The sequence below is a fragment of the Globicephala melas genome, chromosome 6 (genome assembly GCF_963455315.2).
Source record: "Globicephala melas chromosome 6, mGloMel1.2, whole genome shotgun sequence".
In the NCBI taxonomy this organism is placed as follows: Eukaryota; Metazoa; Chordata; class Mammalia; order Artiodactyla; family Delphinidae; genus Globicephala; species Globicephala melas.
Window position 1 is genome coordinate 17,880,146 of NC_083319.1, and position 15,387 is coordinate 17,895,532.

The window sequence follows — 15,387 nt, forward strand, 5'->3', positions numbered from 1 at the left end:
GGATGTCTATCTGTTCCAGCACCATTTTTTGAAAAGACTATCCTTTCTCTGCTGAATTGCTTTTGCTCCTTTAACAAATATCAGTTGATAGTTTTGTATGGATCTATTTCTTTGCTCTCTGTTCTGTTCCCTGATCTATTATTTATCTACTATTTCACCAAAACCACATTGTCTTGATTATTGTAGCTTTATTAGTAATTTATTTAGTAGTTTATTTAATACAATTTATTTAATAAATAAATTTATTTAATAAGTTAGTAATTTACGTAGTCTTAGAGTTGGGTAATGTCAGTTCTTTGACTTTGTTTTTCTCTTTCAATTTTGTATTGGCTATTCTGGGTCTTTGGCCTTTCCATATAAGATTTAGAATGAGTTTGTCAATCTCTACAAAATAACTTATTGGGATTTTGATTGGGATTGCATTGAATCTTTAGATCAATTTGGGAAGAACTGACATTTCAACAACATTGAATATGAACATAAATATCTTCCATTTATTATTCCATTTAGATCTTTGATTTCTTTCATCAACATTTTGTAGTTTTCCTCGTATAGATCTTACACATATTAGATTTATACCTAAGTATTTCAGTTTTTGGTGTCAGTGTAAATGGTGTTGTGTTTTTAACTTCAAATTCCAATTGTTCATTGCTGACATATAGGAAATAATTTGACTTTTATATATTAACTTTGTATCCTGTAATTTTGACATAATCACTTATTAGTTCCAGGAATTTTTTGTTGCTGCTCTTGATTCTTTGGGATTTTCTATTGAATATTATTTTAAAAATTACATTCTTATTAATAATGATGATGATGATGGTAGTTAAGAGTACATAGTAGGAGGTGCCATGTGCATGCCACATGCAGCATCTCATTTAATTCCACAACAACTTAGAATCACCAGTATTGTTATTTAGTCCCTATTACAAATGAGGAAACTGAAATTTAGTAAAGTGTGGCAATCTATCCAAAGTTGCAAAAGGCAGAACAAGACTTAAACCTTGTCCTTCTTACTAGGAAACAAATAATAATCATAGCAACAGTAACCACAACTCAGTTAAATACATACCAGGCTGTTTACATTCATTGCCCCTTTTGATCTTTGTAACTGAGTCTGTCAAAATTGATACTATTATGATCCTCACCTAACAAGTGTGGTAACTGAGGCTCCTGAAATGAAATAACTTTCCCAGGATCACACATCTAGTAAGAGGTGGAGTTTAAGATCCATTCTCAGTGCATGTGGATACAGTTATTATAGGCAAACTTGAGGCTGAGCATGGCCATGTGATTTCATATGACAATGTGGTCAGTAATTAACAAGACTGGAAGCTAGATCCAGGGTCTTAGAAACTGAATTTAATTATATTTTGGTGTCAGATTTTGAAAAGGCCAAATATTGTGTTCATTAATTGGATTTTTGTTTTCCTAGGCCCCTTTAAAGTTTTGACATCCATTGGTTTTAAGGAGCACTTAAAAGCCATTTTCAACTGTCCTATAACAGTATGCACACTTCACCTTGTTTATCATGTAAACTGGCTAATGTCCACACTAGCTGGGCTCTGGATTTGGCTCCAGCTGATGTCAGATGTGTTGGAATTGAAAACGAAGGGATGTGAGAGATAGTCAGGGCTCCTCATTAGCACAGTGTTGCAGGAAGTACGTGCAAATAGTGCTGCCTTTTCTACTGCCTATGGGTGTTTTCTTCCTCCATTGCTAATGACTAATAAAAAAAGAGGGAGAGAGAGAGAGCAAAGAAGAAAGCAATTGCTAGTAGATTTTCTTCTACTGCAGTAGGTTTCTCATTTTGCAAAAGCTCATTAGAGACGGCTATACGGGAAGACTTCCAAGATGCCCCAGGGGGAATGGGAAAGACGAAGGGGAAGTAGAAACTTTCAGAGATGTGACCCCAGCCACAAATTCACGCCAGAACCAGCTGTTCTGAGGTCACATGTTCAGATTCTAAAATGCACCTCATGGCTTGGATTTAAAAAAAAAAAAGGTTTACCTCTCTAACTACTAGCAGGAATAAAGTTATTATAAGTGCATTGATGCTGTGTGGTCAGTTAAAATGTGGCTCTGGTTTTTCCTATCTGTTGCTTTAAGTTAGAGTTTTGAAGCATCTTTATTTTTTAATTTCTTTTTTTTTTATTGGAGTATAGTTGATTTACAATGCTGTGTTATTTTTAGGTGTATAGAAAAGAGATTCAGTTATATACATATATCTATTTTTTTTCACGTTCTTTTCCCATACAGGTTATTACAGAGTACTGAGTAGAGTCCCCTGTGCTATAGAGTAGGTCCTTGTTGATTATCTGTTTTATATATAGTAGTGTGTATATGTTAATCCCAACCTCCTAATTTATCCCTCCCCCAAACTTTCCTCTTTGGTAACCATAAGTTTATTTTCTAAGTCTGTGAGTCTGTTTCTGTTTTGTAAGTAAGTTCATTTATATCATTTTTTAGATTCCATACATAACTGATATCATATGATGTTTGCGATAATCTCTAGGTCCATCCATGTTGCTGCAAATGGCATTATTTCATTCTTTTTTATGGCTGAGTAATATTCCATGGCATATATGTGCCACATCTTTTTTATCCATTCATCTGTAAATGGACATTTAGGTTGCTTCCATGTCTTGGCTATTGTAGGTAGTTGTACAGTGAACACTGGGGTGCCTGTATCTTTTTGAATTATGGTTTTCTCCAGATATATGCCCAGGAGTAGGATTGCTGTATCTTATCATAGCTCTATTTTTAGTTTTTTAAGGAACCTCCATACTGTTCTCCATAGTAGCTGTGTCAATTTACATTCCCACCAACAGTGTAGGAGGGTTCGCTTTTCCCCCCTCCCCCTCCCCCATTTATTGTTTGTAGACTTTTTGATGATGGCCATTCTGACTAGAGTGAAGTGATAACCTTATTGTAGTTTTGATTTGTATCTCTCTAATAATTAGCATTGAAACATCTTTTTATTCTTTTAATTCGGAGTCTAACCTACTAGAGGTTCAAGTTCACAAGTGTTTTTGAGACTCTTCTATGTATCTCAGGCTTTGTTGGGAGCTGGAGAAGGGGAAGGAAGACACACTCTCTGCTTTCAATGTGGGGGGAACAGACACCTCACAACAGTTTCTGTGCATGCTGAGGTAGGAAGAGAAGTATTCAACTCATGGGGCAGGGGGGCATTGCCTCAAGCATAAATAACTCTCCTGAAAGTCAGGAGTAGGGTATGTGGTTACAAAAAATCAAATCAACCAGCAAAACAAAAACAAAACCCATGTTATAGAGAAAAGAATTCCAAATTAGTGGCCACCTGTCCCTGGGTTCTTATTATAGCTCCGTCATGTGACTTGGACAAGCTGTGTGGAAAGGAGTAAAAGAAAAGAATTTGAGGTCTGTTCCAGCTCTAAAACCTGCGTCTTTCTTGTTCGTCATCAAGATAGGCTTTTTGAGAACGTTAAATTAGACTGTGCTGGAACAGTGTTCTCTGCAGCAGCAGTAGCTACCATTTATTGAGGGCTTGCTAATCCCTGGCCTTCTGCTAAGCTATTCAGATTATGGACTCTCTTAATCTTTACAGCAAGTATGTGAGGCAGGGATGAATGTTATTCCTGTTTTTCTGATGAACAATCAGAGGCCCAGAAAAATGCAATGTTCTGTCCAACCAGAGCCACACAGGAGATGGGAGGTGGAACCAGGATGCAAATCCAGGTGTGTCTGGCTGGTTCCCATGGCTTCCCCCTTGGGAACTTCCTCTTAGCCCTCTAGAGCCATTTAGGGACATCCATGTTAGTCAAAGAAATGGACCCAGGGCTGAAAGGGTCCCCAGAGATGGGAAGCGACTTGCGAAAGGTCACACAGCAAGTTAATGGCACAGCTTCACAGAACTGGTCTCCTCCAGCGCAGGATTGAATGCGCACGAGGAACGGTGAGAACACACACTAGGATTCAGGGAGAGTCAGTGCCTCAGCCCTTGGAATCATTTGCCAAGTGCTTTTGTGCCCCTGCTCTGCGTCTGCTGTTCTGCTAGATCCTTGAGATAGACATGAATAATGGTGTGGGGTGGAGGGGCCCTGAATACCAGAATATGAAGATCCCAATTGCACTTGAAATATCTCTAAAGGTTCAGGGATATTGGCTTCTGCCCTTGACTGTGATAGAATTAGCAGCTAGACCTCTCAGGGAGGGAGATACACTGGAACCTGTAGCTCAGGGCGTGGAGAGAGAGATCTAGGCTGAGTGGCACCCCTCCCGGGGCAGCTGCCACCTCGGACCAGGAGATTCTGCACTCACACCCTGCAGATCTGTGGGAGGGGGCAGGTTTTAGGCTTGGATCTCATCCGGCTGCATCTGGGCTGTATTTGGAGCAAGGCTAATTTCCCTCTTCAAATCTCATTTATAGCGTCTGAAAAAAAAAGAGATAATGATAGCACTTGGTTGGAAAAATGCAGAGGTTGGACCTAGTGATGTCGAACTTTCCCCACCCGCAGCTCTAAAGTTTTATGCCTGGCTGTCAGGGCCTTGGATCCCTTCTCTTGAGAACTGGAGGGACAGTTCAGGAAGATACTCCGGAGGACCTAGTGACAGCAACTCAGCTTGTTCCCCGTGTTATGACAGGATGAGGAATCCCGGTGCTGACACACAGGCGAGAGGTGGAGGGCGAAGCTGCTGAGGAGAAGATAATGTTTCTCTAGCCTGCAATTTCTTTCAATTTCAGGGATCGCAGTTACCAGGACAGGAGTTAATAACAGCCATGCCTGGAATGCTAAAGTGAGTTTGGTGCCACTGGTGGAAACGGTTTTGCATTCAGAGAGGGAAGCCTTGTGCATTGTGTAACCCAGGCTTCACATTCAGTGTGTGTGTGTGTGAATACACACCTGTGTATGAATGAGGGTAGGGCAGGAGAGAGAAAGACAGGTGTGAGCATGGTCCTCCGGCGGGTAGAGGGGTGGAGCTGACAGCCCTGATTCAATTGTATGTGACCCTAGGAAAATGACCTCACCTCTCTGCACCCCAGTTTTCTCACGTTCATCATCGAGGTAATAATGCCTACTTTGCAAAGTTGTTGAGAAGTGTTTGAGTTTGTTCAGGCTGCTATAACAAAATACTGTAGACCGGGTGGGCTAAACAGCAGGCATTTATTTCTCACCATTCTGGAGTCCGGGTAGTCCAAGATCAAGGCACTGACAGATGCAGTGTCTGGTGGAAGCTCACTTCCTGGCTCTCCCCATGTCCTCACATGGCAGAAGGGACAAGTAGCTCTCTGGCGCCTCTCTTATAAGGGTGCTCATCTCAGTCATCAGGGATCCACCCTCATGACCTAAGTACCTCCTAAAGGCCCCACCTTCAAATACCATCACATTGGGGGTTAAGTTTCAACGTATGAATTTGGAGGGAACACAAACGTTCAGTCTGTAGTGAGCAGGTTAGAAACAAATCCTCCAGAGCATATAACACGTGGTATGCGTTCAATAAAGGGCAGTTACTGTCATTAATGTGGGGATCCCCCTGGGACATGCAACCAGCGCTGGTATTTTCAGTGACTCAACCTTCATGTTTCAGCATTTCATTTAGGGGGAAACCAAAACATCCCTAGCATATTTTTGCATAGTTTTTTAAGAACACAGAGTTAGACTGTTCAACGTCCAGCTTACTAGCTCTGTGAACTTAATTAACCTCTTTGTACCTCTGTTCTCTCCTTCAAAAAAAATAAAAATAAAAATTAGAATAAGGGTTCTTACCTTTCGGGATTGTTGTGAGTATGAAATGAGATATGTGCAAAGCCCTTAGAATGATGTCTAGCACATTGTGAGCAATCAATAGTTATTAGCTTTACAAATGATCCTGCTCTTTTGATACTAGCTATCTAGGGAAGAAGGGGCAAGGTGGGTAGGGAGGCAGCGATGAGTGAGGCAACGATCCAGGCCTCACAGGAGGGAGATTGCAGTCCCACAGCTGAATGCATTGTTCGCACCCCGCACCCCGTCATTTCCATTCAGCTAGGAGACATTCGTTCATTCACTGAATAAGCATTTATTAAGCCCCTTGTGTGCTTCAGCCACTGTGTCAGGGCTGGATGCGTAGAAGTGAATAAGACAGACATGGTCCTTGTGCTACAGTGCCCTCGGTCCAGTGAAAGAGACCACGAGTGACCAGGACCACAAGTCCAGTGTGAAAATGTTAGGATAGGGTGGTGTGCAAACTCAGGGAAGGGGCATTGAACCCGCAAATGAAGGGAGAGCCATTGACATAATTCTGGAAAAAAACCCACAAAACTGGAGTGTGGTAGGCAGAATAACGGCCCCCAATATGTCCACATTTTAATCCGTGGGATAAATTATCTTACATGGAAAAGGGAGATTAAGGGTTCAGGTACAAATGAGGTTGCCCATAGTTGATCCTGAAACAAAGAGATTATCCTGGATTATCCAGGTGGGCCCAGTGTAATCCCAAGCGTCCTTAAAGTGGAAGAGGGAGGCAAGAGAGGAGCTCAGAGCCGTGTGATTCCAGAAGGATTTGACTTGTCTTGGCTAGCTTTGAAGACGGAGCCAAGGAACGTGGGCAGCCTCAGGAAGCTGAAAAAGGCAAGGAGCTGGATTCTCATCTAGAGCTGCCAGGCGGTGTGCAAGCCGGCTGACACCTTGGCTTTAGCCCAGAAACCCATGTCAGACATCTGGCTTACAGAGCTCTCAGATAAGAAGATATGTCATTCTGAGGCATTAAGGTTGCAGTGATTTGTTATGGCAGCAACAGAACACCGATACATGGAGCCAGTGGTATCTTTGAGTTAGGACTGTCCTTCTAGAAAATCACTCTGGCCGCAGGATGGTGAACAGGTCGGAGGGGCAAGGCCGGATGCAGAGAGCGCAGTTAACAGGCTGTTGCCATAGGCCCTGGGAGAGGGGATGGTGGCTTAAACCAGAAGAGACAGCTGTTATGTGCTGTGTCTCTACCAGATCCTGGAATCCGAGGGGAATCAGCCGAATAGATCCCTACAGCCGAGACCTACAGGGCCTGGGATGGAGACAGACATGCAGAGAACAGCCATCCCTGGCAGCACTGCCCGACTTATCCCATGACTCTTCTTCTACTCCCCGCCACATGCAGTTATGATGGAGACCAACAGGTTCTACCTCCTGCATCTCGCTCAAACCTGTGCCTCTCACCTGTATTCTGCCATCCAGCTACTCCATGATGTCTTGGCTGGGTCGCTGCAAAACCTCATACCTGGCCTCCCTCACCCCAGCCTTGTTCCTTTCCCAGCCCATCCTCCACCCTGCATCCAGGCCTTCTTTCTAAAGCTCCAATCAGATGGCATCACTGTCTTGCTTAAAACCTATAATGGGTCTCTTTGCCCTCAGAATAAAGCGCACATTCCTCAGCATCATGTAGCAGACACACACACACACACACACGCACACACACACACACGCGCGCGCGCACACACACACACACACACACACACACACACCCCTTTGGACTTGGCACATGCTATTACTTCTGCCTGGACCTCACCCCCGCCTCCCTTCCTCACTCTCTCCCTGGATTACCCCTCCCAATCAGGCAAGACTCACCTCCTCCAGCGAGCCCTCCTGACGTCCCCAGTCTGTGTTAAGTGCCCCTCCCTGGGTCTCTGAACCTCCTCTATGAATCTTAAACTACCACATTAACCTATAACCGTGTCTTTAAATAGTTAAGGGTTCAAACGTTTTTTTCACTGCAACTCAGTTATGCAAAACACTATAGTCTTCTTAATTTTCTACAGCCGATATAATATTTCCCTCAAGTTTTCATTCCACTGATAGCAAAAAAAGTAGTTCAACTTGCCAGTTAAGGATACAGAACATACTCTTCAGGGTAACTGTTTAGTCTGTTCAAAGGTGAACTCCTCAACAGCCAACCCTGTCTTTCCCTTACCAGGCAGTCTCCCCGACCTCTGCTTGGCCTCAGGGTGCAGATGGGGGCTGGGAAGAATGTGGTCTACTGGATCCTTGCTGGCGTTCACTGTGTGATTTCCTGTGTGAGCTTGGCTCTCAGCCCTTGCACTGGCTTCCATTGTGATATGGATGGTCTTGGGCATTTCTTTTAAGAGGGGCTAAATATTGGAATCCACTCCCAAGTCCACAGTCACAAAGTCCCCACCCTCTGTGGGACCCTTGTTCTAATCTCAGGCCTCCTTCCCCATCCCCGCTTCCTTGGGAACAGGAAGCTTCTGCCAAGAAGTCTTGTCATCTTTATTCTCTCTACCCTGCAGGTGCAGGACGTGGGGGGCCGACTTCTGCTGGCCTCTTGCTCACCTACTGATACCCTCTCATGGGACCTTCTGTTGGCTTTTCAGAGAAAGGGGCTCACAACCCCCCCCCCCAGATTATACCCTGATCTAGGGAAGCAAAGCCCGTCGTTCCTGCTCACCCCCATCCCCCTTGGATTTTCCCCAAATCCTTGTTGGTATTTAAACATTTGTTGGTACCTCCCTCAAGGCTGGGATGAGTAAGGACGGGATGTTGACTTCCAAGAAGCCCAGAAAGAGGGTTGGTGACTCTCAAGCCTGAACTCTTGGCCTCTTGGTCTTCTGGGCAATTCCTCCCAGAACTAGTGGCAGAAAAAAAGGGTTTTCACCTTCCTTTTTCTGTCCTGTGGGAACTCCCCTGAGGTCATAGCCTGTACCAACTGTACATTAAAATAAGATATTATGATCTGGGTTGGCCAGGCCTGCCTTTGATGTATAAGGGACCTTCACGCCCAGCACAGGTTGGCTTTCAAAACTATTGTCTAGCTCAAGTCACTACAAAGCCCAAAGCTGAGTGACGGCTCCCTTTCTCTTCTAGAAGGTATGTGCTCTTCTATCTAAGGACAAATGCCTTTGATTTAGACCAATATGACTCATAGGGAATGAAAAAGGCTTCCTTTTAACATTTTCAGCACCATCATCCACCTTGCACACATTTTCACACAATTTATAACGTGTCTTACGCTAGGCTGTGAGCACCTTGAGAACGAGGAATGTCTATCTTATTGTTTTCCCGATGCCTGGGACACAGTAGTGAAAATTTGTTGAATGAATGAAATGAAAGGTTGAATGAAAGAACGACTAAATTCAGGGTGCTTGAACAAAAGACTTGCATGAAGACTCCTAATTAAGAAGCAAATCACATGAGAACAGAGTTAGAAACAGAGTTTCTAACTGTACCCAAGAAGGGCAGGGCTTGGGGCGGGCGTGGTTACTCACCACGAGACCCTATGACTCCAGCACCTACAGCATGGCTACAAAATCTAGCCCAGTGCGTCTCAGTCTGGGCTTCAGAGAAACAAAGATTTTGTACCAGCCGCCCACCCCTCCCGGTTCCAGAGGTAGGGAGTGGCTTTCCAAAACCACCCAGAAAGGCACTGCCAGAGTCGAGATGAGAGCAGGGACACAACTCCTTGATCATAGAGGAAACCACATCTCCGTCAAAGTTGCCTCTCACGTGGCAGAAAGGCTTAGTTTAGCTGGAGGCGAAGGATGGGTCATGGTTCAGACCAGGGGAGGTGTCCTCATTAGTATTGAGCTTTTTTCTTGGCACCGTTTCAGGAGGCTGCGTGCAGCCTAGGGAGAGCCAGGGAGAGCGGCCCCGTCCCTGCGGACTCAACAGCGTGCAGGCCAAGACTCCTATAGTCTTCCCTTGACTAAGGAAAGGCTGCGGACAGTGCTGACTGGCTCTGGGATGATTTACTTCTCTGAAATACCTCCATTTAAATGCTAATTTCCCCAGAACTGAGGGGTGATCGGCTCTTGCATGCTGGTGGCTGTGTATTAGTGTATCCAAAACACTCACACGTATTCTTGAATGGGGACAGGCGGGAGGGAGAACCTCGGGAAGGGTCCGGGCAGCCAGGATGGCCAAGGAGCCCAGCTTCCCTCGCTTGTCGACAAGTTCCTGCCAGCATGGCTGATGACAGGGAAGCTACGCAAGGGACTTGCTCCGGGGAAAGGCTCCCTATAGGTTTGTGTCGCTTGGAGGTCATATGCAGGGGGCATGGGAGGTGAAGAAGCCTGCCCCTACTCTGTACACAAATGAACAGAATCTTGGGGGGCTTGTGCTGTAGGCGGCCCCAGGCTGGGCTCTCTGAGGCTCTCAAAGGAATCCAGGATCTGGTATGGGGTTTAGGAAAAGGAACTAGCACTAAAGATAACTAGGGGGCAGTTCCCTGGTGGTCCAGCGGTTGCGACTCCGCACTTCACTGCTGAGGGCCCGTGTTCAGTCCCTGGTCGGGGAACTAAGGTCCTGCACGCCGTGTGGTGTGGCCAGAAAAAAAAAAAAGCTAACTCTATGTGGAGCCTCTTCCTCAACCCTTGAAGTTCAACTCATTACCCCCATTTTACAGATGACATTAGGAAGGCTGAGTAAAGTGTAAGTGACCTCTCCAAGGTCACACAGCCAGAGTCTGGATCCATGTCTGTATGATGTCTGAGCCCATGCCCTTTCCACCACCAGATCCCAAGGTAACTGCTGGAATTTACGCACAAACAAGAGGCATGAGAGAGAAGTGACAAGAAAGATTTATTCCAAGTGGGGAAAACTGACATGGTTTCTTGGAAGGCGTGGTTTTTCGACTGGTCCTCCTGTTTCCTCCTAGCCTTCCTCACCCCCCACCCTATCCCCTGCACCTCCCCGATGTGAATGCACACGTGTGTTCACGTGCTCACCAAGAGTGGGAGTTCTGGCCAGCCTCTGCTGAGTGAGATCACTTTTTCCCATCTGGTGCCCGCTAGCTCTGTGGCCCTGGCCCCTATCTGAGCTCCATGGGAGCCAGGGTGTCTGCATGTTAGGAAGTTAGAGGAAGAAAAAGTAGGGTTTTGAAGCTTCTTATGGAAAGGCTGGCATTTTCGACTAAAATCCCCAATATCCCTTGGAAACTAAAGCATTTGGGTACCCTGTAACAAAACATCAGAAAGGACTCCACACAGGTCATACACACATTACCTTTGTCTCTGGGTTTCCTTCCTCTGCTTCCACAACAAACGTTCATTGAGCACCTACTTTGTATGCAGTTGACACTGGGCTCGGCCCTGGGGAAGGCGGCAGCAAATAGGACAGGCATCGTCTTGGCCCCCGTGGAGCTCACAGTCTAGTGGGAGAGTAGATATCCATCAAGGTCCCGAAGAGCACATCTGGGTTAGGAACTATGAAGCTCTTCCTAGAAGAAAAGAGCAAGATGCTATGAGAGGGTGTAACAGGAGAACTGACCTTGGGAAGGTTTCTGAAGGGCAGAGGAATAATGTGTGGTCTGAGTGACAAGTAGGAATTGGCCTGCTGCAGGGGGCTGGGGGCCAAGAGCTTTCCAGAGAGGGCAAATCCTTTGTAGGAAGTGAGTATGCCCCATCAGAGGAACTTAGGGCCAATCAGTGCAGCTGGACCGCGGGCAGGGGCACTGGTTCATGAAACAAGGCAGAAGGAGTAGGCAGGGGCTAGATGGTGGAGGCCTTGAGACCTTCACACAGTGCCTGCGTTCTCCACCAGGCACCTCCTCTGAATTCCCACTGCCGTACCCCTAACGTGCATGGGAGACCCCAAAACACATTTGTGGGATGAAAGAGACCTCCCACTCCCAGAGTTCTCCTGAGTCCCCGGAACCCAGGATCTGCTACTTTAAAAATCTTATGAATTGTTTCCATATAATGTCAATTGAGATTGAACTGTTTTCATGGATATTTGCGGGGGGAGATGTTTGTCCAAAGAAACAGTAGCCCTGTCGCCGTTAGAGACACAACTTATGCAGACCCGCACACACACAGATATGCACGTACAGTGACATCCCTGGGCTCAGAAGCACACCCCTCCCTAGCCTGGTCTCAGGTTATCCCGGTGATCAGGAGCACGGGCTCTGGATTGATCCAGTGAATGTGTGCTTACTGAGTACCAGGTTCTCAGCTAGGAGCCCCATTACCACTTCCTAACTGTGGACCTCAGTTGGACAAGTTCCTTAACCTCTCTGAGGATCCATGTCTTCATCTGTAAAATGGGAATAATAATAGTAGTTACAGAATTCTCACGTGGTGAAAATGACATACACATTCACATGTATCTTGACACACTACCTAGGACATAGCTGATGATCGACAAATAGGATCAATAAACAAATATTACTTACTCTTCTTCCTATCTGCCTCTTATTAGGATTCGTTAGTTGCCTGGTAGTTTATACCACACACACACCCACGTACACACGAGCTCTGAGAATCTGGATTTGTTTTCGAGCCAACTGAGTTTCAGCCAGCACCCTGCCATCACCCCCATCACCTCCCCCAGGTGGGTGGATTCTGAAGTTGCTGTCTGGGTTCTGCCTGAGGTTCTCGGCCCAGTGGCACCTTCCCAGCTCTGCTCTTCCCATCCTGTTTTGCCTCCCGGGAGAGCTGACTAATGCAAAGGCCCTGGGCGCCCTCTGCTGGCAGAGGCCATGCAGGACTTGTGGCCGTCGCCCAGGCAGCCGCGAAGGGGCCCAGTCCTGAGGGGCCACCATTGGTCCTTGGTCTTTGCTGCAGCTGTCTTGTCATTCCCTGCTCCACCCCTGCCTCCCTCTCTCCCCGCTCTCCGCACTGGCCTTTGAACTCCCACCCTTCCATGGTCTCCCACCTTCTCACACTCTTCCTTGAGACCCTCCCTGCGTCCTGCGAAAACCTTCCTCCGAGAAGGGGAGTTTGCGCTGGCCCCCTGCCCTCCTGAGGTCGGCCACTGTGCTGCCACTCCCTGAGGTCAGATTGAGGTCAGATTTGCCCAGAGTCAAGCCCAGCTTAAATAGAAGGCAGAAGGATTAGAGGAGAGGAACGTGGGGCTGGCAAGGGTGTCCCTGTCCCCCTCCTCTGCGATTATAAACGCATAGCCAGAGATGTGAAGTCGTGACCCTGGGTGGTAAAGTGAAAAGTGACGAGCTTGCCTTCAGATCCCTCTTCCCAAATGCACTTGGTGTGTAAGTCCAGGGAGGTCAGTTCACGTCTCAGAGCCTCCATTTCCCCATCCGTCAAGAGGGGGTGTAATCGCACTCATCTCACAACATTGGAGTGAGGGTCATGAAGTCACCTGGAGAGCAGAGCCCCTCGTATGCGGTCAAATTACAATGAGTAACAGACCCCTTCTTTAGGCTGCAGCCTGTCTGGGCTCAGTGCACCCCGGGGTGCTGCGGCTCTTCCAGCTTTGACAGCCTGTGACTGTCACAGGCAGCGTCTTCAGTGCCCCACACCTGTGCGGTGACGTGGAGTGTGGGCTTTGGGGCCAGACCACCTGAGATCTCCCGCTTCCCGGCTGTGCGGTTTTAAGTAGTTACATAACTGCTCTGTGCTTCTGCTTTTCCACCTCCCAGCTAGGGGTCTTAAGGGCACCTAATTCATATGGTTGGGTGAGAACTAATGTAAAGTACTTGGACATCGCCTGGTGCATAGGAGGTACTCAACGGTTTTTGCCATCATTGTTATTGTGATTTCACTAAGGCAGGCTGAAGAGCGCTTAGGATCCCCATTTTACAGATGAGAAAACTGAGGTTTGAGTGGTTTGCTCCAGGTTTCACAGCTAGGATGCAGTGTGGGCAGATCAGGAACTCAATCTTCAGAGCCATCTCAGTCTTGCCCTCTCCTATTCATAAAACAAGTGCTTGGGTCTCGTGGGGAAGGGACCTTTAGCCAAAAGCCTCCAGCCCATCCAGATCCCTGATAGCTGGCCCTACTGACTGTTCTGTATGGCTGATCCATTGTCTCCCCCACCCAGCTGGGAAGATCTAAAGGACAAAGGGAGAAGCCAGTCTACCTCTGGATCCTGAGTACCTAGCTCAGGGCTCCACCCCGAGTGTGTGCTCAGTGCATGTTAGTTGAATGACTAGGGCAGGGGGACAGTCTCCACCTCATTGTATGTCTAAGGGAAGGTCTGTATCACAAGAGGCCACCTCATGAGGGGGACAGGAAGAAACTTAGTTCCTTAGGCCCTGGTGGGAGTTGCATGCTACCTGGGGGCACCTCCATGACCCCTGGCAGGTTCTCTTTTTCTATTCACATGGCTGACCCCCATGTCCAAGTCTGCAGACAAAGCAAAGGCCAGCCACAAACACAGGTGGAACCCACGACAACAGGCACACGTGTAGACATAAGCAGGTACGGCTCTGCAGACAAACACGGGCACAGCCATGCTGCACACAACAGCATGCTTAACTGTACAAGTGTGGGCCTAGAAACTCAACGTCGTGCGCATGCGTGCCCAGCAGACAGTCCAAGGCCCAGCCGCTTACCTCACCAGATGTGCAGTCAGAGAGACCAGGTTCCAATCCCAAATTTACCACCTCTTCACTCTGAACCTCATGTTTCCTTTCATGTAAAATGAAGATAATGATAACTATCTTGTGGGTCACTGTGAAGATTAAATGATTAAATAGATGCAAAGTGCTTAGCGAGATCCTAGCAAATTAAGGATTCAATCGGGAATTGTCAAAGATGACACTGATGATGATGACGAAGATGCTGGTGATGTTGAAGATGGAGACAGTGGGTCCTCTCCTGGATTCTGACCTGCTCAGGGGTCGGACACCGAGAAGGTGTTCACTAAATGAATGACTAGAGGGTGAGCTTTGAAGGTGCCTGGGGTGGAGTGCATGGGGACGTGCAGTACGGAAAGGAAGGTAACCCAGGTCACAATGCTTGCTTGGCTGCCTTTGAACTGCCCGAGATCCAGGCTTCAAAGGCATTGCTTTGGCATCACAGATTTTTGTTTGCCTCTTTCTGATTTTCATTTCAAGGTTGCCCATTCCAGGTGGCAAAATGAAGCGATCAACCTCCCCTTCCCTTTGTTCTTCAATTCCCCCTCCTCCTCTCCAGATTGTAGTTAGTGTCTCTAACTCTGAGGATTTCTGAATAAGAAGGGACCTCAAAAGTCAGATCTGAATACAGAAATGCCCTGGATACCGTCCATGCCAAGTGGCTATCAAGTTCCCTACTTGCATACTCCCAGCTACGGCAAGCTCACCACCTCGCAGTGGCAGGCTGTTCCATTCTTAGGCAGGTCTGTTGTCTGGAAGATGGAAGCCTGCCTCCCTGCAATGCACTATCACCTCATCCCCCACACCTTAAGACTACCTTTGTTCAGGGTTCAGTGCCCCGAGGGCACCCCGAGGCTTGTCTTCTGTTTCCTGGAGTGGCCCTGCAGAGAAGCGACAGAGGTACCTGAAGAATTTAGGGCAAGAAAGAGCACTAGCCTAGGAGTGGGGAGATCTGGTTTTGAGTCTAACCCGTTGGTTGTCTGTGAGAAATTTGCTCCCCTTCTCCCAGCCTCAGTTTCCCCATCTCTAAAAGGAGGAGTTTGATCCAAAGGATCTCTTAGGATCCTTCCACTTTAGCACTCCAACACCCATTCTTTCAAGCCT

The 15,387-nt window shown here is 47.0% G+C and overlaps 1 protein-coding gene across 5 annotated transcripts in view; it reads left to right on the forward strand.

Annotated features, from left to right (window-relative positions):
* Positions 1-15,387, forward strand: part of ASTN2 (astrotactin 2) — a 907,765-nt gene that overhangs the window by 648,027 nt on the left and 244,351 nt on the right. The gene's annotated exons all lie outside the window — the stretch shown is intronic.